At 46.1% G+C, this 24,138-nt stretch overlaps 1 protein-coding gene across 2 annotated transcripts in view; it reads left to right on the forward strand.

Annotated features, from left to right (window-relative positions):
- Positions 1-5,231: 5,231 nt before the first annotated feature.
- Positions 5,232-24,138, forward strand: part of LNX1 (ligand of numb-protein X 1) — a 300,305-nt gene continuing 281,398 nt past the window's right edge. The window contains exon 1 of one of the 2 annotated variants that reach the window (XM_078678190.1): positions 5,232-5,682. The gene's annotated coding sequence lies outside the window, so the exon portion shown is untranslated. The remainder of the gene's footprint in view (positions 5,683-24,138) is intronic. The other variant, XM_078678191.1, reaches the window with a different exon arrangement.

A 24,138-nucleotide genomic window follows, 5' to 3' on the forward strand; every position in this document is an offset into this window, starting at 1 on the left:
GACCAATTGTAGCATTGTTCGTGATCACAGGGGCACTAGGCATACTGTCAGGTACTATCACTGGTTGCGCGCCCTCTCCTTCATGTCCAGGTGCTGTGGACGCAATCTCTATCGTCTGTGAGGACGCCGGTGACAATGCTCGAGCTATCCCACCCAATGATGACCGTTTATGGAACAGTGGTTCTAGGGATAGCCTTTTTTCTGTTATCTCGATCTCGTGTGACAGCAATTTAGATGCTCTGGTTAAGAATTGATCTAATGTACCTACAATTGTTCCTCCAGATAGGGATTTCCTCCCCTTTCCCGCCTTCACTGTGTCCATGTCTGCCTATGGATGGTACTTTGATGCAAATATTTGAAGAAGCAGAAATGGAGGCAGGAAACTTGGAGTCACTGACCTTTTGTGGTGTGTTGGTGGCGGAATCAAAGGGAGTGGCCCCGTCCCATCCTTTGCCGTTCTCGGACAGGCTCGTCCCGCGCGCGTCCCACGATGCGGAGGGCTGTGGTGGCTATATGCGCCTCCTGGCGCTGCTGCCTGCGTCGTTTGACCGCGCCGCGTCACTGAGGCTGCCGGGGATTGTAGTCCCGGGGCAGCGGCGGCGCTGCTGGTGGCGTCCTGTAACTCCAGCAGTGGTGGTGGCGGTAAGGTGAGCCCCCCCGCAGTACTTTCCGTGATATAATGGCTCTTGGCGGTGTCGGCAGGGTTCAAAGCGCTCCCTCCTGCTAGAATGCTCCACCGAGGGCTGTGGTGTCTATATGCGCCTCCTGGTGCTGCTGCCTGCGTCATTTGAGAGCGCCGCGCCGCTGAGGCTGCCGGGGATTGTAGTCCCGGGGCGGCGCTGCTGGTGGCGTCCTGTAACTCCGGCAGTGGTGGTGGCAGCAAGGTGAGCCCCCCCGCAGTACTGTCCGTGATATAATGGCTCTTGGCGGTGTCGGCAGGGTTCAAAGCGCTCCCTCCTGCTAGAATGCTCCCCCGCTCCACCGAGGGCTGTGGTGGCTATATGCGCCTCCTGGCGCTGCTGCCTGCGTCGTTTGAGCACACCGCGCCGCTGAGGCTGCCGGGGATTGTAGTCCCGGGGCGGCGGCGGCGCTGCTGGTGGCGTCCTGTAACTCCGGCAGTGGTGGTGGCGGCAAGGTGAGCCCCCCCGCAGTACTTTCCGTGATATAATGACTCTCGGCGGTGTCGGCAGGGTTCAAAGCGCTCCCTCCTGCTACAATGCAGTTTCTCTAACGATTTTTAACAATTCAGCCCTACAGTTGCTAGCTAGGTTACAGCCTTTGGCGTAGTACGCACAACGGCCATTTCTAAAGGATCTTTTTGTAGCTCTTCAAAGTCAAAATATATTTTGATTTAAGGTCCATGTCATAGATTTTACCCTCATCAATTGCTAGGACTTTGCATTTACGTTTAGTTATTCTTAGAACTTCTGTATCCTACTGTGGTGAGGGGATCTGAACTCCAGCAATTTCACTGACACTATTTGTCACCCAATTGTTCACCCTGCATTTTTATTTTTTATTTTTTCAGGGGGTGGGGCGAATTTTATATAGCGCGAACTAGACCCGAAGGTCAGATCGCTTTACATGAGCACCAGTTGCGTTACAGACAGATAGATTCATTTTTTGTTAGGCACAGGCAGATTAAGTGATTTGCCCAGAATCACAGGATGTTGAGCGTCCCTGCCGAGAAGCGAATCTGGTTCCCCAGCTTCAGGCGCGCAACACCCATTGGGCTCACGGGCTTTAGCCCCCCCCCCCAGTCGTGTGCGTCAGCCTGGGCGGAGACAGCTACACGGGCTGGCGAGCATCTAATTGCAGCCGCACCCGAGTATTTAACAGGTCTTTAAAAGACCATTTACGTGTAAATGAGGCTTTTGTTGAGTGTTCACCCCTTCTTACAGCCACTCTGTCTATGGTTGGAAGAATTAGCCCCCCCAAAAAAAATATTTCTCGCCCCCCCGAAATTTGGCTCTAGTTGCCCGCCAGCCCAGCTTAGAGGGTGACCGCCCTAGCCGTTAGGTTCTTCTTCCACATTGATATAGGTCGTAGAAGCTCCAGACAGAAGGACTTCATTTATGATTTGAGGAATCAAATTTAGAATCATTTCTACCAGTGAAGAATACAGTCTCTCCCATACTGGAAGTGGTAATATTAAAGGAAATAAGATAATGGTTAGTTCAACTAAGGGGAGAATTATTTAAATTAGTTACAATACCTGGTATAGAGAAAATAAGGCCAATACAGTGATCAGGGCCTATGGAACTTTACCTGTTGAATATAATCCCATGACTTCAGATGCCTACATGTGGTAGGGTTATGGTCATTAGTTTTACTCACATTCAGTGGTGAAAATATGGGTCCCCCAATTCATTGGGTTTTCACCCACCCGTTGCTATACATATAAAACATATAAGACATCTGCAAACCCAAATTCATTGCAAGGATAATAACAATTAGTATGGACATTATTTTAATTTAGCAACAGGGTATAAATATATCAGAACTAAAGTATAATTATTGTTTGCTTACATTGCAATACAGGTCCAATTTAATATACATTTGCAGCCTTCTCAGGGCTTTTACTTTGTGTTTCATTTGGTTATACAGGTCTGCTTTGTTTCATGGATGCTTTGGCATAATTTTTTTTCTTAATTATTTGAACTGAATACTATCTTCATGTAAATAGAAAACATGTTTTTCGAGGATGGTGATGCCTCTTGTTTGTAAAGCCACTTAATGGCAACTACATTGACAAGCTGGCCAAGACAAGTGTGCGTTTACACATCTAGGCTCATAACTGGTAAAAATCATAGTTTGCCACCTCACCATGGGGTGTGCAATATACATTTTTTTTTTTATCTTTTTATTGAACAAACCAGCTCCGCAACATTACACATCAGGTAGCAGCAGAAAATCATTAGCAAGCATTGACACAGTCAACCATAGTCATACCATGAAGATCAGTCCCATCCGCAACGGCCATTCCTCCCATCCAGCAGCAATCCACCCCTAGAAGAAACCAATTTTGGTCCCCCAAAACAGACATATAAGGATAGAACACCCCCCTTCCACCCCCCCACTCTCTATGCAGACCTGAACACCCTACCACAATACAGTTGCGCCCCTGGGTAGCTAGCACAGAACGGGCGCCCCCAGACCCTGTTGTTGTTAGGTCATATCCCACAGCATGAGGCTCCACCCTGAGCCCTCTTCATGTTGGTGCCGGGGTTGACTGTGAATCCAGCCAGTCCCCTCTATAGCGCCTCCAAGCCTCCCATATCTTCTCCCATTTCTTCGGGCAACCTCTACTCTTGTAGATCACCTTCTCCGCTCCTTGGTACCAATCTAGGTCTCTCTCCCACTCCTCCACCGTTGGCAATAGATCGCTACCCCACAGCCTCGCAATGCAATATACATTTTTAAGCATTCACTTTGAATAATTTGCACAGGATGATTGCTTAAAGCATCTTAACTCATGTAACTTATAATAGCTAATGTTCAGCTGACAGCCAAACTCAAAAGCAGGTCCTCACTCAGTTCCCATACCGTGGTGTGGATTCAACATGAATTCTGGATAGGCAGTGTCATCTGATCCTTAACAGAGGCCGAGTCCCAGAGACATTTAGAAAGAGAGTATGGGAACAGAGCCCTGCAACACTGCAGAAGAAATACTTAAACCACAGGTCGTTGAGCAATAGAAGCCTATGGGCTATTTTGCCACCAAGGCAATAGTTCATGGTTTGCATAGTTCATAATTTGCATAGTTCATGATTTGCTCAATGGAGCAGGATACTCCACCAGCACCCCTAAATTGTGTGTTGCCATGCTGGATTGAGGAGGTTTGAGTACCTAGTCCAGTGAGCTGCTGAATTACGGTGGAAGGCCAGCCTCCCTGCAGGTGCTTTCTGCGGCACCCCCACATTGGGTGGTGTAGTTCTGGATTGCTGGGGTTGGTGAAGCCCACTGCGGGCACTCGCACCCAAGCCCCCTACAGCACTGTGGCTTTTCTTGTTCTGAGCCACATACTATCCTTCCAACAACATAATCTTCCACAACATACAGTATCCGTGGAGGAGGGAATGGTGGGCTTGGGCATGGACTCCCATAATAAATTCTGAGATGGAGAGATGTGCGTGTACCCCACAAATGACATTCACAGGGAAGGGAGTTGATTCAGCATAACACTGTAGTCCTCAGGAGGGTAATAACTCCCCTCAACATGACGCCACAGGAAGTTACTGTAACTTTGCAACATGGAGGACCCAGGCAGTGATGTGGACTCCCAACATGGCAGAAGCCAGGTGTGCAACGCCCCTAGGGCTCAAAGGGCTTCAGCCCGCCCCCGTCGTGTGTGTCAGCTCAGGCTGAGACAGCTTCCCGGGCACACACACAGACAGTTTTGTCTTGACGACCTGTCAAACCGTGTGATATTATTTGATGGAAGCTTTACTTTATCCACCTTCAAATGTAATCATTTATTATCTCCACTGGAAAAATATTTTTAGAATAAACCCCTTCTCTACTCCCTCAGTAAATACTAGGGTGTTGCGTCCCCCTTCTCCCTCTTAGAAAAACACTTACTCGTGCCTGTCACAGTCAGAAATGTATGTTCAGTTGCAGGGTGAGTAACTACCTGTACAGGGTATTTGAATTCACAAAAACGCACGAGTTTGTAGATGTTCATTTCTGCAAGAGGCCAGTTTAGAAATGCTAGCGATCTCACCTCTAACCCTAAATTTGCAGATGCAGCATTTACACTATTTTGGCGCATATTTCAAATTCAAAGAGCACCTTATACATAAGCAATTGCACCACACCTGATTCTGTAACACTAAATTTTTCCAAGTGGGCTGTTTTTATCATACTTGGGAGCTGCATTGGTGAAGAAAATGCATGAGTCAGGCAACACTGTAGATTCGGAGGTAACGGTGGCAATATCCATTTCCTTGCTTAAATGTGATCAGTTATCCAGAAAAAGACAGGTGGGCCTGAGGCCTTAGTTTGCACTCCAGATGAAAACCACAGCCCATGAGAGTTAGATGGCCACCCTTTCCCATGTGTGTTTCTTGAAAGTCTGCATTATTATGTTTTTTGGGCGATTGATGTAGGAAAGCTTCGGAAGCAAACAGACTCAGGACTGCCACCAAAACTCAGATGAGAAATATATAGCACAGAATTAATCGAAGGTTTCTTCTCAGTCATCACTTTTAAAGTGCACTTCGGCACCCATTAACTTATTCATCAGGAATGACCTCACAAATGTGCAGCTTACAAAAGATTTGCCATGTGATGTGCCTGCAGTTTTCGGCCCATTGATTGACAAAGTTTAGATTTAAGCCGCTGGTTAACTGCTATAGGAGGGGAAGGAGGCCTCCGAAGCGTTATCCCGCACGATCACCGCCCAGCCGAGCATACCTGGCAGCGAGGTACTGCAGGGAGGCAGGGCGTGCCCGCCGGAGCTCCAGGCACCCAGGTGTGCCGTGCAGGCTGGCTCCCGTGATGTCACACGCTTCCTTGTACTTAATAATCAGTCACTCCAAGGGTAGGACGCAAGCCGACTGCAAACTCTGCGCGCCGGACCGGGGACTGGTCCTACCTGGCTGCCACGGAGGTGCCTTGGACCCAAGGGGAGCCCGTGGGCGAGCGGCCGCCAGGGACACGGGGAGGACGGGCACCGCACAGGTAAGGGCGCCGGCCCGCAGCGCTGATCCCTCCACGGCCGTGTTTGCGGCTGAAAGTGAATGTGAAAGAGTCTGTCGGAGGTCACCAGGGCTGCGCGTCTGAGAGGAGCCGGCACTGGCCGGCCAGCAGCAGCCATTTTGGCAATAAAGTAGCTGGGAATGTGACCGCCGAGTGTTATTATAAATAATGTCACGTTTGAGAGTGGTTAAAACCTGTTCATTTTACACTGGACTGTGGTGATTTCCTAAAGCGATATTGAGGTATTTATTTGCTTTGCCGTGTTACTGAAAAAAAATAATTTTGTCAGACAACTAAAAGCGCCAAGAGGCGAAGTAATCAGCGAGCAGCACTACACTGTAAAACAACCTCTAACGTAGCATCGGTGTTGGTACTAAATAGTGTGTAAAAATAACTTATGTACAACTCGACTAAAAAAAAAAAGGCTGCGTTTTCAGGGAACGAGGGAGTATCTGCAGTGATTTACAAGGACGTTTCTCAGTTTCAAGGAGCTATAAATCAGTGTGAGTACCAAGGAGACTGGTGGCTAATACTCCTCCCGCCGCCCCCCCCAGGCGGGGGCACGTGCTGCTGTTATTGTCCACTGACACACAGAATTCAATGCAGCTCAATGGTGCATTTTGATGGCACAGGTGGTGCCCAGCAAACGTCACGTCCCTCCCAGCCCGCTCTCTTCCCGGCTGGCACACTGGACTCCGGTGCCTGCCGTCGTGTCCTCTGTTTACCCAAGCTTCCGCCCTCTGATCGCTTTAATTAGCTGCGGCCGCGCGCAGCGTTGCTGCCTAATTGTTTCAATAGGCAGCCTCTGACTGTGTGGTTACAATTTAAAGCGCCCAGATTACGCTGCTATTAAGCGAATGTTCTTCCTGTGCCGCTGGAGGGCGGGGGCTTAGATCAGCGCACAGCGTTTAGAAGATTGTGAAGCATCCATCTCTGTCACCGCGCCCGAGAGCTTCACTTTCATCCCTTAATTAATGGGACGTACTGTATAATGCTGGCGGGATAGGAAAGCAGGGGAAAAACCTGCATAATAGACCGAAGATTTATCCCCGGAGTCCTGCGACGTGAGCTATGTAGGGTAGACTGTCCCATGCGGGAGAAAAGCAGGACGTGTAAGAATAACCATGTTGTCAGGTGATTTTTAAAAACGTCCTTTTCTTTTTCAGTAGCAGCAATCAACGTAATTGGGGAACGGGATGCATGTGGGCCGAGTTTATGCACATTGCGCCGGTGACGGGCAACTGAACTGCACCCACCAGGTTGTTTTTTTTTGTGTGCAGTTTTTTTATATAGAGCGACCTCGACCCGAAGGTATTGGAACACTTTACTTGACTACCAGTTACGTTACACAAGGGCACATTCCTTTTTTGGTAGGCATGGAGAGATTAAGTGATGTGCCCAAAATCACAGGATATTGATCCTACCTGACCCTCGAACCTGGATCGCCAGTTCCAAAGTCGGCGCTTCTGACCGTTATGTCACATCCTTGAGTTGACTATGACTGACGGGACTTGATTGAAAATGTCCCTTTTACACTGATCAGTTGGTTCCAATTTCATTTGTGCACTGTTGATCTCTGCAAACGTCACGGCAAAAATGCGAGTCACTGATGCAAACGTGCACGAACCAGTGCAAAATAGCCCAGGTTTGTACAGAATCAAAATACCTCGATTTTACATTCTGCCTGGGTGTCATCACTGATAAAACCTAAGATGACCTCGGATATGTGTTGTCATTTTCTTGCTGTAAGCCCATTCAGGCCCCGGCACTTCTCCTTCATCCAGAAGTAGATGTGTCTTGAATGTTAGACGCTCTTGTTTGGGTTCTGAGCGCTGCCATCTGACCTAGGCAGAGGACACGGTGCCTGTCACCCACATGCATCTGGACCTGTAGCTCATGTGTCATGACCTCTACCAAGGAAACAGTCAAAGCTGAAGAGTAGTGGAGAGAGTAAATGTCTGGAAACCAATGCAGGTGATGTGTTGTTTGAAGAGATGCTGTGTCCATTTTGACTTGCTGTGTTGGGAGGGTTTTCTAGCCGGACCACATGGTCCACTGCTTCATATGCTGCTAACAGGTCAGAGATGAACCACATTTCTCCAGGCCTACACACATAACCTGCCTTGCAGTAGTCATAGCCTCTTCGATGTTCTGTGTGTGCTCAGTCATCCCACGTACACAGACCCATCAACTTTTCTATAACGTTTACATTCAATCAATTTTATCTGGTATTTAGTTTTTGGTTTTATTTAAGGTAGCTGTTTAGTACAGCCTAACACCTAGGATCAACATTGCACTTTAACGAGCTGGCTTGGCATGGAAAGCAACCAACAGACACTTACAATGAAACTGGTACATAACAGCAACAGGCCTGCTTAAGGGAGAAAATCCAATTTTGCATTTATTAAATTTCTTGCCTCACTGAATAATACTTGATGAACCTTTACATATTCTTCTCCATAATCTGCACATTTTACCACTTGTGACTCTTGTTCTATCGCTTGTCACGCAAGTACACCTTTGAGGCAGTGGAAGGCCTGTCTTTCAGCTAAAGATATCGGAAAAGGGGAGGTCAGCATTTATTTTTGTGATCATGAAGGAAAAAAACCTTGGAGGAGTGATTTAGGTTAAAATAATTTGATATCTTTGAGTCATTGTTGGTCCATTCATATTCATCCAAAAAGGGATAGTCAGTGCATCATTTATTTGTTTGAGGATTTGGGCAGAAAATCAGAAATGTTTTGTGCTTCGAAAGAACTTTCTACCTGTGGCAAGGTCGCCTGCATAAATTCAGTGCTTGTTTCAGAATACAGAAAAATCGCGGTTATGTTATTAGTTAAGTTTATAAAACTGAACTGAAATTGGGGAGATGAAGGGATACTCAGCTGTTTATCGCCTTTTGTGGTTTGTCTCTCTTGGATTTTTTTTCTTTCTGTCTCAGAATATTGACTGGATGATGTGATTCACTAACTGATCTTCAGGTGACAGAACCATAGACATAGATCTTTGGGTTGGTCCAGAGCAGGCCCCAGACTTTGAAATTTCTTAAACCCCAGACTTAGAGCAATTCTTCTATTTGCGTACTCTATGACTACACCCATTCCGACAGTCTCATATTCCACGCCCAGTGTTTTATATAGAATTTAATATATGTGCAGCTTGTTTCGATGCCCTTTCGGTTTTGCAGCTATGAGAACTGGGGCACAAGGAGATGAGATGATTTGCACAGGATCACACAACTTGATCATGCATGGAAGGGAGAAGTAGAGCGTATATCCTGTTCTTTCACAGCCAATAGTAGGATCAATAGAGTTCACTAACTTCGAGAAGTGCTGAAACACAAATCTTCAAAGATGCAAACAAAATCGAAACTGCAGGCTGCCACTTAATCACACACAAGACAAGCTTGCCAGATTAAAATAGGACAAGTAGAACAGTCAAACATGGCGATGGAAGTCACAGAAACCAAAGTGTCTACAAGTAAGAGGTGCGGATCTCTGTTCTGCCCAAATCCACGAATCAGTGTATACTGCCAATAAGAATCTAGTTTGTTGTTTAAAAAACACCAACATTAAATAGTAAAAGGAGCACCACTGGCATGTCCAGTCTGATTGCACCTTCTTTCAGATTTGATGATGAGAGGAGCATAGGGCCTGTTGGGAGAGTGGGTAGCTAGCCTTCTTGAGCCAAACCAAATCCAGGCACTGTAACACAAATTGCCCTCTTCCCTCTTCGATTGTTGACCTGCAAAGATGATTCAACTGAGTCATACATTAAAGGGTATGCTGAGTAGTTGTGTGACATACTCAAAGTCGCAGAATTGCATCATAGTACCCCATTTCATTTCTTGTCAATGTCCTTACTAAGATGTGGCTTCCATCTCCAAGACAGGAACTTGAGTTCTAAGTTTCTGAAATGGCTTTAGATTGGTTCTACATAAAGACGCCCAGTTCAGCAACCTCATGTTTTCTTCCGTTTCAACCCATTTAGGAGCGTCAACGTTAAGTAAGTAATGGGTTTGACTCTTGAAGTAGCCCCTGTTGGCATGGTGATTGAATCACGGGTGCATTGTGAGATTATGGAACTGCAAAAAGAAACACGGTGATAGGGATCCCCCATACTAGGGGCATGTCAAGTATGCAGCGCTTAATTTGAGCTGGTGGTTTCCAATGGGGACCACCGGCAATCATTTGTGGGGACCCGCACTAATAGCTCCACATTAAATATTTGCTGAGAGGAAAAGGGGGAAAACACACAAAGAGTATAGAAGGAGGAAGAGAAAGACGGAAAACCATGGCAAGGTGAGAAAGCCGGAACCTGCAAGAGTGAGATAAAAAGGGAGGGAGTGTCTGCAAGTGGATTAAAGAGGCTTGAGACGGCTCCAAGACTAGGCAGCCTTGGTATTCGGTGCTCCGACATTTAACAGCACCAGCTGTGTGCTTCTGAGCACAACATTAGGCACAGCACTCAATATTTTAGAAATTAAGTACTGCAAAGTATGGAAACTGTTCCATGTAGTGCTTCCCCAGCTAGGGTGATGAGCAGCCGCAGTCGGCAGTGGGAATACCTGCAGGGCGGTGACGTGGAGAAATGCGATGCAGTGCGCGCAACGAAATTCATTTTATTTATTTAAATGTTTACTTACCTGTAAAACTCTGTAATCCATACATTACTAGCCCCACCCTGCCCCTCCCCCTCCTCACGTCACCGCCCTCTAGGTACTCCCACTGCCGGCCGCAGCTGGTGATGAGTACGGAAAGATAGCTGTAAACAGCTCCTGAAGAAGGCAAGAGGGCTTGACCTTGTACGTAGTATTGCTACTAGTGACCTGGGTTCCATAGTGGGGGTTTTCCTTCTGCTGCTGCGATCCACCTCCCTGATGTGGAAGACCATATTAGATTTGGAAGAATGGAAGCCCACACTTATGCATGGAAGCAGTGGCCCAGTCACCGTGCATACTTAGTGAAGTTGCTGTCGTGTGTTTGATGCTGAGTCTTAAAATAACTGCTTTGAAGGGGTACACAGCAGGGGTATGGAGGTGTCAGGGTGTTCTGAGCAGATAAACATGGGATGTAATTTGGGAGAAAACACCACATAAAGGATCGGCTGGGACAAACATCATGAAAAATCCAAACTCGTAATACTGGTCCACTTTCTTCCACCCAAGTGTTTCCTCTGTGAGGAACGTCTACACAAGTATTTATTTATTTGCATAAGTCGTGATGAGCAACATTGAGGCTTATCATTTCATGACTCACGCAGGCACGTGCCTCCATACAATAGATGCTGCTTATCCTGTGCCTCTGACACAGTGCCTTCTGTAGTAGACATCCCTGGGTGAACTGCAGCACGTGGTATGCCAAGCTGCCCATGACAAATGTAATAGTCATTCAACTACCTTATCGCAATGACAGAAATATTGTCCTGTAAACTTCACATAATTATATCATATAAAAGACAGAACAAAGGGTTCAATAATGGAGTAGGAATGGCAGCCGGAAGGGGACTGTTTACTCGTGCGGCTTCTCAAGTGCCTCAGATAATGTTGTGGGCTGTGGGGCTGAGCTGTAGAGCGTTCTGGGAAGGAACTGGAAGTACTGCAAGAAATATGTAGCTGCATGAATGCCCCTGGTGTAGTAAGGATGTATTTGAGGGGTGGAAGGGGTGGAAGGGCTTATCGGGGAGAACTATTGAGTAGTTGGTTGTCTGGTGGGGCAGGGAGATCGCCCATCAGTCTAGAAAAGCCTGGGGGAAAATACTTTTTTTAAGGCTGGCTAGACAGCGTATCTATCTCAATACCTATTAATACCAATATCTTAAAATATACATAGAGGGAACGGCGTCAGCCTATCTTTTGACAAAAATATATTGTCCTATTTATAGTTTTCAAAACATATCCATGGGAGTTAATAATGGAACATCTACACCCAATTGGACTATATTGTGATGTGTTTGTACATAATATTCATATCATATGATATTTATGGATACAATGGCCCAGCCAAAGGAGTATTACTTGCTCACCTCACGCTGTTGGCAAATCTGGTGTATCATTTCACCTCCTATGAAATGGTTGTAGTGTAATGTAACAGGGACTATATCGGATGAAGAAAGTATACTGAATAATCAGACATTTCATTATTTATCTCATAGATCTGTTTTATGCAGAAAGTGACTGTGTTTTTTTTGTTTTTTTACTGCCGTAAGCTTTTTTAGTCCGGACTCAAAATACAAGCCAGACCTACTGACTCTGCCAAAGCTTGTTTTTTTAAAGATATTTATAGTCCTGCAGGGAAGATAAATGGCAATAACAGAAGGAATTTAGTGAAACTGAAATAAATGTATTCAGATAGTAAGACAACGTTAATTATGTAAAATGACGTACTCTTCAAATTCATATTTCAAACATTTAACATTCCTTGACCAAACAATTACTACTGTTGTGCACACGTCAGTTCCTCAAGGAATTGGCATGGAGGTTGTCAATCAATCAATCAATCAATGCATTTCTAAAGCGTCCTATATACCCATGAGGGTCTCAAGGCGCTAGGGGGGGGAGGCAGAGGGGGAGGGGCGGGGGGCCGCTACTGACCGAAGAGCCAGGTCAAGATGACATGGGTTCTGGAATGGTCGTGCCTTCATGAACTCTGCTAGCATTCTGATCTGGCCACTTCTGGTTCCTGTTTTGAAGGGGAGACTGGTGCCCTGAGGATTCATGGGACTTTAGAGACTACGGAGATGCTGCAGGGCTGTAGGAGAATACAGCAGCGATCGGGGTACCACACTGAGATTAATGTCTTGCATCCTTTTGGGATGGCCTTAGGACCTGGTTGGCAGCTTCCATCAGATGCGGCATGGGCATCCAACTCCCAGACCGGTAAGAACATCGGGGCTGGGAAGTAAGCCAGAGATACTGTTCCACTATGAGACGAGGAACTATGTGGCCAAGGCGACTGCTGCAGAGAAGACCACTTCGATATTTTAGGGAGGTGGCGTGACTAAAGAGTATTGAGATCCACCCCCTTTTTTAAAAATCGTTTTTCACCTCTCTAAGGTAGAAGGTACTGGAGCCAAACAATGGCTCAAATTGTTGAGAGACTGGACCAAATGGTCTCCAACATTGCTAGAGTAGAAGTGAGAGCAGGGCAAACCTGGAGACACATAGGGAAGGCACACAAAGACATGCTGCCCAGATGCCAAACAATTTTCTCATAGTGAGCTTTTGTCTCCCATTCACAGGTCCCAGAACCCCATGGCACTAGAAGCTCTCCTTTGTTGGATGCATGGACACCTCGAGGAGTTGGGTTGATGTTTCTCATCATCTTCAATCTGAGAGAGGGTTCTTGAAGCACTTTCTGATGAGCATCAAGAATAGCTTTGAAAAGTCTTTCATATTAATTTGCATAACGTGGTGGGGGTTCATTTTATTTCTTCCTGAAATGTTGGCTTTACAAGTTGTACCATTATGTGACGGAAGTAAAGATTAAACAATTAACGTGGACATGAAATCCCATAGTCACATAGGGCACTCTGTTTCTTTGTTCCTTCGTATTACACTTGTGTCTCTTTCACCTTTTCTGCTGGCTAGTCTCCCCAACTCCTTGGTGATTAAGTACAGATCCAACATGGCGCCTGTATCTAGGATAGTAAAGCATACGATAGGGAATACGACTGAATAGGATAGCATAGGATAGGATAGGATAGAATAGGATAGGATAAGTGTTTACTATTATCTAAGACGGGAGATGATGTCACAAAAGTGCATCTCGGTATGGCCTCTGCATCTTTGTATGGTCTCTAAGAATATGTTTTCGTTGACAGTCAATTACATTTAAATAAATGGTGGGATATTGAAAATGTGACCTTGCAAAAAGTTTTAATTTTACATGTTGATAGAAACTTATCACTTCTGTTGCTGTTTTTATACATTTTTGTCATCTTCTTCTAAACTTTGTAAGTTTTTCAAAGCACATGTTTCTTGGACACGGAGACAGACCTCCCTGCGCACCTTAAAAAGCGTGTTTGTGCATGGCAGTGAGTGTTAGATTAGATACGGGATAGGGAGAGGTGTGTGAGCAAACACCAGCGCTTAGCAGGCCTCACTCTGACACTGGTAGTACCAGCTATCTGAGACGTGCGCCCATAGCTGCCAGGTGGCCCCATGCCATGTGTGGCCCTAATGGGCTGAACTCTGCAATTTAGACTTGAAGGTATGTTTCCTAATTACAATTACTAGTCTACAAGTCTCAGAATGCTAAAATGCTAAAATGCCAAAATTGTCTCTAGGTGTCTTGAAGTTACATGGTGCCACTTGGAAGTACTGAAAGTCATGTGAAGTTCCATAGAACATTATATAGGGTTCCGCAGTTTAAGATGATTGCCACTGCATTAAATCAGCTATGTTGTGCTCAGGCTGCGAATGACCCAGACTGTGCAGGTCTCCATAACTGAAACGAACGTGCAGTTATTGGGCCTTCTCGTCCGGAATGCACCGCAGGCAGATCTGTCCTCAATGTTTCAAGCACTCCTCACTTAAGAAAAGTGAGAGCCGGCCAGGAGAAATGCAGACGTCTGCGTAAAGCACAAAAAAACGTAATGCCGTAAATGTAATTGCTTTAAAAAAATATATTTGGATAAAGCGTGATTGCTGTAGAACGCAACACGACGACAGCAGAGAGAAGAAATATATACGAGAACGTCTTGGGATAGAGAATGACAATTATTTAAATTGGTTACAACATGGTCTCTATAATAATGGTAGGGTTTACGCACTTAATATACTGTATATTAACATTCCCAGGCTTTGGCGATGACGTGTTTTGGTCACTCCCCTCGGGTCGTGATTGGCTGGAATGTAGGCCACGCACACACACACCAGCACGTGCGACGAGCTCGTGACATTGCCAGAGGATCTTTCTGAGCCTCTTTTATAGTGTGCCTCAATATGACTGATAGTGCCACGTTTGAGCGCGCGCTGCCTGTGCGTAAACAGGGTTGGAGCGTTTGCTCCTCAGCGCCAGCCTACGTTCCTCAGGGAATGTTTGCACAAGCATACATAATGCCTTTTTTGTGACTCGGGGATGACTGACTGACTGGCATGCCTCAGGTAGGCAGGCTTGTACACACGGAATGTTTAATTTATTATGTACACAGCATTTACGTGTTTTTATTTCTGTCCTTTATATCTCTCAACAGCTCCGAGGTTAGTTAGTTTTTTTTGTGCAGATTTATATGGCGGGTACTCGACACAAAGGTATTTTGAGCCCTTTACATGAGCACCAGTTATGTTACACAAGGACACATTCATTTTTGGTAGGCGCGGGGAGATAAAGCGATTTGCCCAGAGTCACAGGATATTGAGCCGACGCCGAGACTCGAACCCGGTTCCCCAGCTCCAAAGTCGGCATCTCTAGCGCTACATCCTCTCCCAAGTAAGTTGCAATGGGCTGGAACCGTGGCAGCTTTTTCTGTCATTTATTTATTTATACAGTGCACCCCACAAAACCAATTGCCTCAGACTTTTAAGAATTGTATGTCAGAGTGGAACTAATCTAGAATTTCAAGCAGTCTCCCATCAGAATAGCAAGTCCTCCAATTGTCTTCTTAAAACAGTTGCATCAGCTACACCGCACTGACCACATTCCGAATGAGTAAACTGACATGATTAGGCACGTCCTGATATGACGAATCCAGGTGCTATTAACTGTTTATTCTTACATACGTGACAGCAATATTTAAAGTAGGTCAGAAAAAATGGAGTTGGTGGACTGGTAAAGAGGCGTGGCCTAAGAGGCATGACTGCGTAAGGGGGTGTGTCCTCTGGAACAAATGATGTATCCTGATACGTGCAGACTATAATCCCGTGCTTGTTGAATTCTTGGAACCTCCCTTAGTTAAATGTTTTATAGTCGCTTTTTTGTCATTTGATTTGTTTACTGTGCTTTGCTAAAGGTGAGCCTTGCACTGGTCCAAAAAGTTATTGTATGTAGATTGTACATTTCAGCAAATTAAATGCAGTTTTCCTGTTTTTCGAGTTTCCCGAAGAGGATGATGTGAAGTACTCCTTTTCCTTTGTTTTCTACTCGGTTCTGTAGCGTTCTAGTTTACGCACGTCACGGAGACGTGACGTGCGTCGGCAATGTTGGCGCGGATGCGCGCGCATCCTATTACGCGCCGGGAGAGACAGCGAGAGCAGCGCCGGCCGGCGCTCCTCGGATGCTAGTTATTTAAATATATAAATAAACATAATTACACCTAACCTGCTGGCTCCCTGTGATATATGAGGAACATTACAGTGGCGACGAGGTCGGGAGGCAATCCTGGATAAACACCACAGAGGAAAAAACGGACCCCCCCACGTGGGCAACTTCAGAGGACATTACAGACCCTGACACGGTTAGTGGGCTCATCCAGACCCGGGCAAGGTTCCCTGCGCAGCCCTGCAGTCAAGACTGTTCACCAGGCCACAGCAGAAAGCGCAGGGGGTACGGCAGATCCGAGGAGCGTGGCAGAGCCACAAGCAACAATAGAGGCGGCATATAGGCCAGAGCAGCGGCGCGAACACCCCATAGCTGCTAGGAGACGCTATACACCCTAGCATAACAACGCTAGGGCGGAACAGCACTGGCTACCAAAGGGGAAGAAGGGGGGGCCAACACCAAGAGTCCCCAGAGAGAATCGAGCACAGAGGTCAAGGACAGCACCCCAAGTAGCCCCCCCGGCAAAGACACCGATACGAAAGTCACCAGGGAGGTGAGAATGAGCGCACCGGCGGGGTATGCAATAGCCCCTGTGCAGTTTCTACTGAAACCTGGCGAACCACTCATGAAGTGGGAGGATTGGAAAGAATATATTGACAATTTCATAGGGGTCCTGGAGGATGAAAATGAAGAAAAATTCACCCCCCAAAGAAAGAAACGCATCCTGTTACTAAACCTGGGACCGGAGGGACTCAGGATATACAAGAGTCTGGTACCCAAAAAGAGGGAGGACACGGATGACGATGTGTATGCCCATGCAGTGGAAGACCTAGATGAACGGTATCGCCCCACCATCTGTGTGTCAGTGGACAGGTTTAATTTTCAGCAGAGGAAACAACGGGCTGGAGAAACAATAGAGGAATACGTAGCGGCCTTGAGGAAGTTCGCGGCCCCGTGTAAATACGCACTGTGGGAAGACGAATTCATAAAGGATCAGATTGTGATGCACACTACGAGCACCAATGTTCAAGACAAGTTATGGGCAAGCGGCGACACCACACTCAAAGACGTAATGGTCATTGTAAAAAGGGCGGAACTTGCACGGAGGTGCGCTGACGCAACCAAGAAAGACGTAGCCACCCCAACCATGGTGAACAGGATACAAGAGGGAGACCACCGCAAAGACCAGAGAGGCAAGGACCCAGTGGCCAAAGGAACCAACAGATGGCAAGGGAAGCAAACAGGCAATGACGGCAAGAAATCGTGCTACAGATGCGGAAGCTGGTCCCACGACGCACGTGATAGAAGATGTCCAGCGTTCCGAGCCAAGTGCCTACACTGTGGCATCTTAGGCCACTATGAGAAAGTGTGTAGGAAGAAGCAACCCAAGGGCATGGTGAAATGTGTCGATCAGGGTGAAGAAGATCTGGAGGAGATTGCAGAGGAAGAGGTGGTCACCGTCTTATGCATATATGACCAGGTATTGAGCGTAGAAGGGAAGAAGTCAACAAAACCCGTCCTGGACATGTCAATGGGTGGAATCACCATCACTGTGGTGGCAGACACTGGATCTCCATTCACCATTGTCCAACGGGCAGTGTGGGAAGAAGCGTTCAGACCCAAGTTGGGCCCAGAGTTGGAAAAAACTAGACATTCGGCCGGTCACCTACAATGGCGACCGTATTCCAATGGTGGGGTTCCGACGCTTGTTGTTTGAATTTAGGGGCCGATCAGCATGGTGCAAGCTGTACATTGCAGAGAGAGGACCCTCTGTCCTAGGATGGCTGGACCAGGGCGACCTGGGAATCAAGCTGGATCCAGGAGGAAAGGAGCAAATACTGCTCACCGAGCAAGAAGAATGGCCAGACCTGAACAAATGGAAGGAGAACTACCCAAAAGTGTTTGGAGGCACGGTGGGAAGGATGGAAAAATTCCAACACAAGATCGTGCTCAAGGAAGGAGCTATCCCGGTAGCTCACAAGGTGAGGAACGTACCAATTGCGGTAAGAGAGGCAGTCCAGATGGAACTCCAAGAATTGGAAAAGAAGGGAATAATAGAACCGATCACCTGCGCAGAATGGCTGGCGCCCTTAGTGGTCGTGATGAAGCCCAATGGGAAGGTCCGGCTCTGTGTGGACCTGAGAGAACTGAATAAAAATATCGTGGTAGAGAAATTTCCCCTCCCCAGAATCGAGGAAATGTTGGCCAAGACCAGAGGGGTAAGGTGGTACTCCACTATCGACTTGACCTCGGCCTATCACCAAATAGCACTTCATCCGGACAGCAAAAGCCTTACATCCTTCATCACTCCGTTTGGGTGCTACCAGTTCTGTCGTATGCCGTTTGGGCTGGCCTCGGCGGCTGCAGTATTCCAGAAAATGATGCACCAACTATTCAGAGACTGCAAGGACGTCCAGTATTTCCAGGACGACATCCTGGTGATGGGGCGCGACAGGCTGGACCATGATCGAAAGCTGGGGAAAGTGTTACAAACGCTGGAGAACACAGGCCTTACAGCGGAATGGACTAAGTGCCGCTTGGGCCTGCAATCGGTAACATACCTAGGCCACGAGATTGGACAACAGGGCGTCACACCCAAGGCGGAAAATGTAAAAGCCATCGCTGAAGCACCACCCCCCAAGAACAAAGAAGAGGTCAGGTCGTTCTTGGGGATGGCGGAGTACTACAGCAAGTTCGTGGTACACTTTGCCTCCAAGACCCACAACATGAGGCTGCTGACCAGGGAGAGCACTGCGTTCCAGTGGACACCGGAAGCCCAAGCTGAGTTTGAAACCATCAAAAAGGACGTCACAGGAGCTGTACCTCTCAAAGGTTATGACCCACAAGGCACCACTGTGCTCACGACTGACGCCAGCGACAAGGGCCTGGACGCCGTACTCATTCAAGATCGAGGAAGAGGAGAAATGGAGACAATCAGTTTTGCGTCCAGAGCATTGACGGACACAGAGAGCAAATACAGTGTGATTGAGAAGGAGATGCTGGCGGTGGTATGGGCCATGACGAGATTCAGGCAGTTTCTGTGGGGAACCCGATTTCTACTCAAAACAGATCACAAGCCGTTGGTAAAGGTACTAACGTCGAGCGGACACGCCAGTGCCACACCCAGGATATCCAAAATGTCTCTAAAGTTACTTGAGTTTAGGTATGACGTGGAGTACATTCCTGGGAATCGGAACCGAGTAGCGGATTACCTGAGTAGAGCAGCCGCCATGGAGCCCGGAGAGGAGGACCCTGCAGACAGGGGGGAGTTGGTAGCTCTCATAGAAGACCAAGAGAAGTTAATCAGCCAGCAAGAATGGGCAGAGGCATACGAGGAGGACACCGACCTGAAGGAAGTAAAGGTGCACATCGTACAAGGATGGCCAGACAAAAGAAATGTAAGGGCGGACCTCAGGCCATACTACGAGGTGAGGGAAGAACTGTCGGTCGGAGACAAGGGGGTATTCATCTACAGAGGAGACAAGGTGATCCCCCCAAGGAACCTCACCACAAAACTCTTGGACCTGCTACACGAGGGCCACCTAGGCATAGGGAAACTCAAAGCGAGAGCCAAAATAAACTATTGGTGGCCAGGCATGGATATAAGGGCTGAAAGGCATGTCAGGGAGTGCCCACAATGTCAAGGAGCAGACAAGACTCTAAAACCTTTGAGGCCAGCGCTAGGGAAGTTTGACCATCCCTTAAATCCGTGGGAAGAACTATCTGTAGACATTTTGGGACCCGTCCTAGATGACCAGGGCACGCAGAAGTACGTGTGTGTACTCATGGATCGATATTCCAAGTGGCCAGAGTTGAAGGTGGACGAGTCCATGGACACAGATAACATCTTGAAGTTTCTGTCAGAAACCTTCACAAGAGAAGGAATCCCCAAATCCATCCTGAGTGACAATGGCCCCCAGTTCACGTCGGAGAGGTGGAACAAGTTCATGCAAAGGAATGGCATCACCATCAAACATACAGCCATCTACCATCCAGCGGGAAATGGCTTAGTGGAGCGATTTAACAGGGTAGTGATGGGAGCCATACAAGCCGCCATATCCAGCGAACAAAACTGGGAGAAGGCGCTAGAGAACATGGTGTGGGCCTACAGAATAACCCCCACTGGTACGGGGTACAGCCCATTTCAAATACTAAGGGGCTGAGAACCATTCACCCATGACAACAGGATCTGGAAGGAAAAGGTTGTCACCAGCGAATGGTCCCCTGCAGTGGTACGGGCCAACCTGGAAAGAGCACAGACAATCTACACCAACCACTACAACAAACGAAGGAATGTGAAAGGGACAGGCCTGGAAAAGGGAGAGTGGGTGAGAGTAAAGCTAGCCACCCTTCAGAAGAAAGGAGACAGCAAGTATAGCAAGCCCATGCAAGTCAAGGAAGTGTATGATCGAGCGGCCCTGCTGAGCGACGGGAACGTGTGGTCCCAGGACCGCATGGCCCGGTGCAACAAAGTATTGAGATGGGAACAACCGGAAATGGAATGGGAAGAAGAGGATGGATTGAATACTGAAAGGGAACAAGATGGTAATGAACAATGCGATGGAGCAAGTACGGAGAAGGTGAGAGAAGGTGAAGAAGTGAGCGAGAGTCGAGGAGCTGAGATGGACTGGTCAGGTAGAAGCGTGAATGATGATGGAGCGGTGAGTGAAGACACGGAAGGAACTGATATGCAGTGCCAAGAGACTCTGGGCAACCCAGTCAGGGTTACCAGGAGCGGAAGGCAGGTGGTGAGGCCTTCCAGATTTCGTGACTTTGAATTGGACAATGATTGTTAGTGACTGTTTAAAATTTGGTAAAAGGGGGAGATATGTAGCGTTCTAGTTTACGCACGTCACGGAGACGTGACGTGCGTCGGCAATGTTGGCGCGGATGCGCGCGCATCCTATTACGCGCCGGGAGAGACAGCGAGAGCAGCGCCGGCCAGCGCTCCTTGGATGCTAGTTATTTAAATATATAAATAAACATAATTACACCTAACCTGCTGGCTCCCTGTGATATATGAGGAACATTACAGGTTCTGAGCTTGCTTCTGAGCAGTGCTTATGTTCTGTGGTGTTGCTCCAATGCCGTAGCAGAGGGCCTGCTATAGTCCGGTCTAAGGGGCATGTCACTGGTTTGATCCCTCATAAAACCGCTCCAGTATTAATGTTCCTGCTGTAAACAATTGTATTAAATTGATGTGGATCACGGGTGTGTAGGAAGATGGATTCACTTGTTTGTTGCGGAGATCGAGATCCACGTGTGAGTTGCCTTCAGATTCCAGTACTAGTAGGATAGCTAGGTGGGTTGCGTTCCCACTTGAAAGGCTTGTGATGCTTGAGCCTATTTTTAAATCCCTACATGGCTACCTCACATTTTTATCCTTCTCAATTTGATACGAGTACCATTGAGACAGGGGCGTAGCTTCGTCAGTAAGATTCGGGGAAGGGAGGCGTGAATCACACATTTGCCAACTAAAAACAATATGCCAAAGAGTGAAGGGATGAGATGACCAAGGTTTGGGATTCACTGTTTCCATGAGGAACAGGTTCAATACTGGTTTGTATTAGGTGGGTCTCTGTCTAAGCTCCTGATAAAAAGTTTAAGAAGTTAAAACCTTTTAGTCAAATAAGCACACAGTAAACAACCAACAAAGGCATAGGAAATCTGACTCAGGGCCCCCAGACCCAAATCTTAGGCCAAGAATGCACTTGGATGGTTTATAACACATGCTTGTTCTGATTGTTCTACGCACCTTACGTTCACTCGTTCTCTGGAAATCTTTTGACTTTCCAGAAAGCTTGAGAAAGAATATTGCTTTCACATCCTTGTTCATTACTACTTTAACTTGGGAATTCAAGAAGGCTAGGTCTAATTTCCCTATAGCTTTATATCTCCTAATATCCCACTGGATGTTGGGGAAAGGTAGGAAAGAATCAATTGGTACTCATTTTGACCTCTGTCACTTTTACCCGGATGCAGCCATTAACTACGAAAAATAAAACAATAGCAATTTTTGATCTGTGACAGAGCAGAGTACCAGCTGGGTCTGGTGACTGGGTACAGCATACGCTACACGAATATTCCAACTCACTGGGTATCTTTTTCACCTATATGTAATATTGCCAAATAGCATGAGTACATTAGAATGAGTTTTGTTAGTTAACAGCACCCAAAAATGATGATTGACTAAAATATTGAAGATAAAATATTGTGTGTCCAAAAATAGCTGTAAGAATTCTGAGGACTAGAATATTGTGAAGGTAAGTTTCTAGAGGTATATCTATCTATCTATCTATCTATCTATCTATCTATCTATCTATCTATCTATCTATCTACAGAAGAAATATAACATTTTCATGGTGCTTAGATGTGGAGTTCAGAATAGCAAATCTATACTTGCCTATTTGCATTTACGTCTCAATATTCTAATGCTTGATATTTTTGTCCTCGAAATTCTATGAGACAACCCCATAGGTTAAGTGGAACATATTAAATCCAGAGCCAGTATCCCCTCCTATTTATAGCATGCTGCTTTGGACTCTTCTATCATCCATATTCCTTAATATTATTATTCTGAATCCATAAAAAAAACCTTTTCTAAAGCCTTAGTTTGTTGTAAATTAACACACATCTAAAGTGTTCCAAACATAAGAGCAAAGGTGCACAACACAAACAAAACTTAAGTAACAGTTCTAATAATCACAGACGTAGATTTTCTTGCTTGTGATTTTCTTTATTCCAAAGTAGTGTACATTTTTGCAGCCAACGCGTTTCGTCCACAAGGGACTTCTTCAGGGCTGCCATAAAAACAAACATATAGACATACAATTAAAATCTGAGTTAAAAAAAGGGAATAGATACACTTGATCATAGAGACACTTGGTCATAGGTACAGCCAGGCTTAACAAAAAAGAGTGTATAACCTTCTGGTTATATTATTGCAACTGACCATAATGGTCACGTTCCTTAGAGCATTTGCAACCAAAAGCCATCCCTATCATAGCACATTGTTCTTAAAGCTAAAAACAGAACAGAATAGTATGACAAAATGCATTGTTGTACATATTCTTGATGCCCAAAATCCAGTTCCCGCAATCTGACTCCAAAAGAAAAGATGGCCCTAAAAAACTTTTTCTTCAGTTACTTCTTCTAATCACCTAGAAGGTTCCCACTGTACCAATCACTTTGACCCCTTACGTACTGATTCTTCTAGAGGAGTATGGCAGTTCAAAATGGAGAAACTTAGAATGCGCATAATATGAACCATTAGGGCACCTTGCAAAACAGATTAGTGCATCAAGAATATGTACAACAATGCATTTTGTCATACTATTCTGTTCTGTTTTTAGCTTTAAGAACAATGTGCTATGATAGGGATGGCTTTTGGTTGCAAATGCTCTAAGGAACGTGACCATTATGGTCAGTTGCAATAATATAACCAGAAGGTTATACATTCTTTTTTGTTAAGCCTGGCTGTACCTATGACCAAGTGTCTCTATGATCAAGTGTATCTATTCCCTTTTTTTAACTCAGATTTTAATTGTATGTCTATATGTTTGTTTTTATGGCAGCCCTGAAGAAGTCCCTTGTGGACGAAACGCGTCGGCTGCAAAAACCCGTGTTTTTTGAATGTACACTACTTTGGAATAAAGAAAATCACAAGCAAGAACATCTACGTCTGTGATTATTAGAACTGTTACTTAAGTTTTGTGATGTGCACCTTTGCTCTTATGTTTGGATTACTTTAGTTCTTTGATGAACTAGCACTGTGACAGTGGGTGTCAGTCAGTGTGCACACACATTGCCCACACAAAGTATTGGGGGCAAGTCACAATTACGAGTGATTTGGGTTAGGTGCTGTAAGTTAGGAAGGTTCCACTGTCTACCTCTGTTTATTGAATTTTACACATCTAAAGTGTCTCTTAACAAGGGCCAAATAGGGCTATGTTCAACTAATTTTGCGTGGATGAGGGTTAGACATCTTGAGGGAGCTGAAACTTGAGAGCAAAAGTAGACACATTACGGAAGAGGGTTGATCTGAAGTAGACTGATCTAGTGACAAGCTAATACAAAATTGTTCAACCAGGTGCTTTTGACATTTCCTAAAATTTGCTACTCTTAGCATCTGTATTTTTCCATTCTATGTCTTCGGTTATGGCATAGTGCCTTGTGACTGCTGCATCATTCTTGCTAGATCGACATGTGATGGTGGTCATTCCTTGGAGTGCTCGACTCC

Source organism: Lissotriton helveticus, chromosome 2_2 (assembly GCF_964261635.1).
Source record: "Lissotriton helveticus chromosome 2_2, aLisHel1.1, whole genome shotgun sequence".
Lineage (NCBI taxonomy): Eukaryota > Metazoa > Chordata > Amphibia > Caudata > Salamandridae > Lissotriton > Lissotriton helveticus.